Source organism: Crocuta crocuta, unplaced genomic scaffold, assembly GCF_008692635.1.
Source record: "Crocuta crocuta isolate KB4526 unplaced genomic scaffold, BGI_CrCroc_1.0 scaffold108, whole genome shotgun sequence".
NCBI classification, from domain to species: domain Eukaryota; kingdom Metazoa; phylum Chordata; class Mammalia; order Carnivora; family Hyaenidae; genus Crocuta; species Crocuta crocuta.
Genome location: NW_027532825.1, coordinates 7557739 through 7565085, shown reverse-complemented (window position 1 = coordinate 7565085; position 7347 = coordinate 7557739). Strand labels below are relative to the sequence as shown.

Genomic DNA, 7347 nt, shown 5'->3' with positions numbered 1-7347 from the left:
ATTTTTTATTTTAATATATGTTAATTTAGAAATTTGTGTCCAGCAAGCTTGCAGCATTTGCTTACTAAATAAAATAATTTACCTAGATTTTTGATATTCAACTTTGTCTAAAAATAAGTTTTATTTTTTCCTTTCCAATTCTTATAACTTTTATTTTGTTTGTCCTGCCTTCTCACACTAACTAGAGTACTTAGGAACATGTTGACTAGAAATGGTAGAGTATCCTTGTTCTATTTTTAGTCCTGGAGGAAAACTTTGAATATTTTACCATTAAGTTTAACATTTGCTGTAAGGTTTTCGTAGATTAAAGAAAAACAATTACAGAAGTTCCTTCTGTTTCTAGATTGTTCAGAAACATTTTTCCAACTAACTCATGAGTGGTTATTAAATTTGATCCACTTATAAATATGATCACATTATATTCTGAATGTGCTGACCACATCAATTGACTATGTATTAGGTGAACCTCATATTGCCAGAATAAAACTTCTGAGTCATGATCTAGTTCTCTGTTTATGTATAGTAGGTTCATCACCTCACTAATATTTTTAGTGAGATTTTGCAACTCTGTTCATGATAGACCTTGGCCCACATTTTTCTCTCCTGTAAATGTCCTTTCAAGTTTTTGTATTAAGGTTATGTTGGTCTTATAAAATGAATTGGAAGTATTCTCTCTTTTTCTAGTTCCCTTTTTTTGTAAAATATGGATAAATTCAGCGGTGATGCCATCTGGACCTTAAATTTGTTGGAATAAAAGTTTTAAATTACAGATTCCATGTCTTTAATAGGTATAGAATGATACAGATTTTCTTTTTTCTGACCATTTCAGAGAGTTGTGTTTTTCTAGAATTTGGCCATTTTTTTCCTTTCATTTTTTAAATTTATTAGCAAAAACAAAAAAAACACGAATATCCCCTTCTGATCTTTGTAATGTCAGTAAGGTCTAGTAATATCCATCCTTTTATCTCTGATGTTAGTAATTTGTATTTTCTCTTTTTTTCTCAAACTTGTGAAAGCTTTATAAATTGTATTAATCTACTAGACTTTGAGTATTCTTCTCTATTGAATGTTTTGTAGTTTATTAATTTCTGTTTCTTCCTTATATTTTTTCCTCTCTCCTTTCTTCTTTCTTGATTTAAGTTTTTAATGGACTAATATATGGCAATAAGGTATACATTTCCTTCTAAGAATGTGTTAACTGCGTTTCACAAATTTTATGTCACGATTGCACCATCATTCACTTCTTTTCCAAATATTACTTAACTTCCGCTTGGATTTCTTTTTTGAATCTGGATTATTTATAATTTTAAACATTAGGACTTTTCTAGTTATTTTTTACATTGGTATCTCTTTGAATTTCATTGTATTCCAAGAACATTTCATGGATAAGTTCAATTCCTTTGAAATCTTCTGTGGCCCAGCAAGTGGTCAATTTCGATGAATGGTGCACGTGTACTTGAAAGGAGTGCAACCATTGGTTGCTATGTTTTATAAATGTCAATTTGTTCAAGTTTGTTAATTGTGTTCCTCAAATCTTCTGTGTCTTTACTGGCTTTTTTGTCTTTTTTTTTCCCCTATCAGTTACTGAGATATATAGATTGTTGATTTCTCTAAGTCCTAAAAGTTCTTTAAATTTTACTTTATATATTTGAAGGTATGTTATTATATGCCCATACATTTAGAATTCTATGCCATACATTTCTGTCTCTCTGGTGACTTGATCCTTGCGTCACCTCTAATAATACTTGCTGTCTTATAGGCTGGTTGGTCTGTTCGTAGGATAGCTACATTAGCTTTCCTCTGATTAGTGTTTACATAATATTTAGCTTATCCTTTTACCTTCAAACACTCTGTATTCCTATATTTTCATGTAATTCCATCGACCACAATTCAGCCCTTAATGGGGTGGTTTCATGTACTTTAATTCTGCATGTAATTGAGTTTTTCCCTAGTCTGAAAATCTTTGTATTTCAATGAGAGTGTTTACTCAAATTTTATTTCATGCAATTACTGATATATTTGGGTTTAAAATCCCCTTTCTCACTATTTGTTTCCTGTTTATCCATCTGTTCAATATTTCTTTTAATCCCCTCTCTTTAGTTCTTTTGAATCAGCACATATCTTATATTTTACATTTCCCACTTTAACAGTTTATTTGTTGTACATTCTTTTCCTTTCCTTTTAGTGCTTGAAGTGGGATGGATAGTGTTCCCTCAAATTCCATGTGCACTCGGAACCTCAAAATGTGGCCTTATTTGACACTTACAGAGTGTCTCTGCAGTTGTAATTTGTTAACATGAGGTCATACTGGATCAGGATGGACCCTAAATCCAATGGTTGGCATCCTTATAAGAAGATGAGAAGACACAGAGAAACCCAAGGAGAGAACACCATATGACAGTTGGAGGCACATATTGGAGTGATGCAGCTATAAGCCAAGAGACATCAAGGGTTGCCAAGAGCCACAAGAAGCTGGAAGAGACAAGGAAGGATTCTCCCCTAGAGCCTTCAAAGGGAACATGACCCTGCCAACACCTTATTTTGGTCTTCTAGCTCCCAGAACTGTGAGAGAATAAATTTCTGTTGTTTTAAGCCACCCAGTTTGTGGTAATTTGTTATGGCAGTCCTAGGAAACTAATACAGTGTTTACCCAAGATGTTGTGAAATGTAACTTTGACTTAGTCCAACATAAATTGGTGCTGTTACCAAATGTATGAAAGGATCATAGAGCATTTTAACTACACCGACCCCAGTTATGCCTTTAATGTTGTTATTTTGTGTATTTTAATTCTACATATATTGCTTACTCAGCTAGTGATATTTTATGTTTATCCACATATAGACCTTTTCTGTTACACTTCTTTCTTTCCTCAATTTCCATGATTCCAACTTGAGTCATTTTCTTTCTGTGCCAAAATTCTCTTTGCTAATCTATTTAGTGAATTTAAATTTAGTTGGTGGTGAAGTTGCGCGTGCGTGTGTGTGTGTGTTAGAGACAGAGACAGAGAGAGAGAGAGGGAGGAAATGACTTTAATTTACTTTTTATTTTTTCTAACATTTTATTATAATTTTTTTTCAAATCTAGCAAAGTTGAAAGAATTTTGTAATGCAAAAATGTATATACACACCATATGGATTCTTCTGTTAATATTTTACTATATGTGCTTTATTAATATCACATATCTGTTTATTTACATCCACATCCACTAATCTAGTTTTTGGTGCATTTATTTATTTAAAAAATTTATTTTAAATGTTCATTTTTGAGAGGTAGACAGAGTGCAAGCGGAGGAGGGGCAGAGAGAGGGAAACACAGAATCCCAAGTAGGCTCCAGGCTTTGAGCTGTTAGCACAGAGCCTGATGCAGGGCTTGAATCCACGGACCGTGAGATCATGACCTGAGCTGAAGTTGGACACTTAACCAACTGAGCCACCCAGGTGACGCTTGCTGTATTTAAAAGTACACTGTACACATCAGTATACTTTTTTTTCTAAGTATTTCAGCATATTTATCTTAGAGGTTTTTATTTGCTCATAATTTATATTTTCTTCTGATGTAAAATTTACATGCAACGAAATACTAAATCTTAAGTGTAAATTCACTGCTTTTTGACAAATATATACACCTGTGTAATCCAAAGAACATTTCCTTTTCGTTCTCAGTCAGCCCTTTGTCCCTGCCCTCCCAGAGTCAGCCACTGTTCTGATTTTTCTACCGTAGATTAGTTTTGTCTCTTCTAGAATTCATGTCTTTTTGCATAAGACTCCTGTCACTCAGCCTACTACTTTTGAGACTCCTTCATGGTTTTTGTGTGTACCCTCCTTTCGTATTGCTCAGTAGTGTCTTATTGTATGAGTGTGCCATAGTCCGTTGATCTATTCTTCTGTCGATGGACACGGGGCTTGTCTAGTTTGGGGCTATTATAGATAGAGCTGCCATAAGCACTCTTGTATAAGTCTTGTTTTATGAACGTGTATTTTCATTGTTCTTGGGCAAAATGCCTAGGGGTAGAATTATGTATGCTTACTTTTACACAAAAGTCTTCCAGAATTTTTCCAAAGTTGCTGTGCCATTTTACATCCCTGCCAGTGATGTTGAAGAGTTCAGGCCCTCTGCAGCCTAACCGACATTCATTATTATGATTCCCTTTGCATTTTAGCAAATATCCACCATTCTGGTGGATATATTATAGTAGCTCATAGTTTTAATTTGCTTTTCCATGATGACCAGTGATATTGCATACTTTTTATTTTGCTTGTGGGCCATTTATGTTCTTCTTTTGTTAAACGTATGTTTAAATCATTGATCAGTTTTTTGTGTTTTTTTTTACTGGGATATTTGCCTTTTTATTATTGGGTTATCAGAATTCTTTATATAATCTTTATATAGTCCTTTCTCTGGTTTATATATAGTACAAATATCTCTCCTCTATGGCTTGCTTATTTTTATAGTGTTTTTTTTTAGAAGCAGACTATTTTAATTTAGTTTAATTTATTTTTCATGAAACCTAATTCATCATTTCTTGTGGATGTTAATTTCTGTCACCTAAGAAATATTTGTTTATCTCTAAGTGACCAAAGTATTTGCATATGTTTTCCCTTAAAAGCATGTGTTTTTGGCTGTTGTATGAAGTAGAAATTAGGGCTCAATTTTTCCTCGTGCATATCCACTTAGTCTCACACCATTTGTTGAAAAGACCTTCCTTTCCCCCATCAGATCGCCTGCTGTCATTATCAAAAAGCAAGTGACCATTTAAGTATGGCTATGTTTCCGAGCTGTCTAGTATAATGCTTGATGAATTTGTCAACTGCTATGTCAGGCCACTCATCTTGATTATTTTAGCTTTATAATGAATCTTGAAATCAAATAGTGTAAATCCTCCAACTTTGTTCTTCCTTTCAAGATTGCTTTTGATATGCTGGTCTTATTTTCTATTTCTTATCTTTATTGTCATCCTTTCTTTTATTTCCTTTGGCTTTACTTTGATCTTTTTGTATCTTCTTAAATTGAATCCTTAGGCCATTGATTTTAGATTTTTCTCCATTTCTAATATAAACATTTAAAGCAATTAAAAGCAATAAAAAAGAAAAATCCCTCTTAGCACTGCTTTATATACATTCCACAGACTTTGATATGCTATATTTTCATTGTATTCAGTTCCAAATATTTTCTAATTTATCTTGTTATTTATTATTTTTCTCGTAGATTATTTGGAACAATGTTGTCTAATTTTCAACACTTGAGGTTTTTGTGTGTATTTTTATTGTACTGATTTCTAACTGTGGACAAAGAAGACACTCTCTCTGTATGATATCAGTCCTTTGAAATTTTTTGAGCTTATTTTATGGTCCAGCATGAGGCCCAGTTTGGTGAAGGCAGCCATGTGAACTTTTCTTTAAGTTACTCCCCTCTACAAAACAAAAGCCTATTTTATCTGGTTTTTCTAGTTGTTCTCAGCAGGAGGGCTGATGTCTGATGCAAACTAATCTGTCATAGACAAGGAGTGGAATTCTGAAAGCTTAATTTTAAAAGGCCAAAAATAACAGACTCCAGATATTTATGTTTGCTTTAAGTTTTAAGGCTTTTGAATAAAGTTAGACAAGAAAAAGTCTTACTTATTCTTCACATTTTAGGGGTTATTGTTACTAATTTGTAATGAAACATTCCATCATTTTAAGTAAATTCTTATGAAGTACTAAAGACTGAAGCAGGAAATTATTGATTCTTTGAATGGCAAGTGAGAATGTGCAAAATAAACTTTTACGTTGCTATTATACATGTACATGTTCTCCAGTAGTGTGCCCATCCATCTTTAAAATTGGTAATTAATTTTTGGGAATAATTTTTTAAACCTTCTCCATTGGTTGTGTAATAATTTTAGGCTCCCATTCATACTCTAGGTTCCCCAGTGAAAAGGAAATCAAATCATTAGCTCTTGGTTGTTCCCATTTGATCAACCTGAAGATTTTAGCAGTTTACTAAGGTCAAAGAACAAATGTCTGCCTTCTGTCATCGTCTATTGACTTATTCTTGAAAAACATGGTTTTTTCAATGATGGATAAGGAAACTACAAGTTAATACATTGCATAAATAATTTCCATAAATTGAGAACCTGTGGTACTTAAAATATTAATGCTTCAAAGTAGCCTTTGTGAGAAAAAAAATCATTTGGATCAAATATAGTTATTATTTCATGATCTTCAAAGTCCCTTACAGCTCTGTGACTCTAACTCTGAAATTCTGTTTCTGACATAACTCTAATTAAAGCCTGAATATGAATGTACGTATAGAATCTACTGTAGACATTCGAGTCATACTCTTTAGGTAGAGTCATTTCATCTGTTTTTCACAGCACCAATCCTTAAGTTAAAATATTTATTCCTTTGTATGTTTTTTGAAGTTATAAATGCATTTGCCAGATTCCTGTGGCAAATTTGCAGATAACAATGACCTTAGGGTAACATCTAATGTACCACTCTTATCTAATTAGGTGTTACTGTGTTTTTTTTTTTGCCAGTGTTTTAAATGAAATGAGACATAAAACAAGCTTATGAGACTCATTTCTGAATTCATGTCTACTTAAAATTTCAGCTCTGCATCTCTGTCTAAAATGAGAGTGCAGTTGAAGTAGTGTTTATATGATGATCATCCTATAATTTGTTTGCATTTTGAATAATGTCTGTCTTTCCACTGCCTTCTTTACAGTTTTTCTTTTTGTCATCCACAGCTTTTTCTTAACTTAGCTTGTTCTCCAAAAGAAAGAATGAATTCTTTACATTGGATATTACAGAGTCAAGTTGTTTGTCTAGAGTGCCTCCCTTCCCCTCCCCTCTCGGTTCTCTCTTCATGCCTCTATAATTGTGGCTAGAGGAAAAATTCCAATTATGCCTACATTTCTTGAATCCCTGAGTGGAATTTATCAAGTATTTTATTCCTTTAGAGGATATGGGACTACATTTGTCAGACAGTATCCTATCTTCATAAATGAGGCTCCTGATACATAAACATTTGGAAGTCACCTGGAGTTAAAGAGTCTTTCACTAACCAGCTTTTTACGTGATACAATAAAACATCTGCCTTAGAGAAAGCTTTACCTGAAATGATGCATATTATTGGCCTCTTGCCTATTATTTACTCTGATGGGAAGAGAAGGCTTGGTCATTTTGTGAAGGACCCAATATTTCAGTAAACTCAGGTGAAGCAGCCTTCCAAGCTTTTTGAGATTTCCTCTTTGGTGATTACAGGGAAGGGTGTGAAATCTATTGTATTAGAAAATCCACAAGGCTATTCCAGTAGTCAGCGTGAGAGTGAGGATAGGACTTGAGTCTGACCTTTGGATTTCCTGG

At 33.3% G+C, this 7347-nt stretch overlaps 1 long non-coding RNA gene across 1 annotated transcript in view; it reads left to right on the top strand.

The window, feature by feature from the left end:
• Positions 1-2596, top strand: part of LOC144245804 (uncharacterized) — a 70519-nt gene extending 67923 nt beyond the window's left edge. The window contains exon 2 of the long non-coding RNA XR_013339428.1: positions 2186-2596. This is a non-coding gene — a long non-coding RNA (uncharacterized LOC144245804). The remainder of the gene's footprint in view (positions 1-2185) is intronic.
• Positions 2597-7347: the final 4751 nt, after the last annotated feature.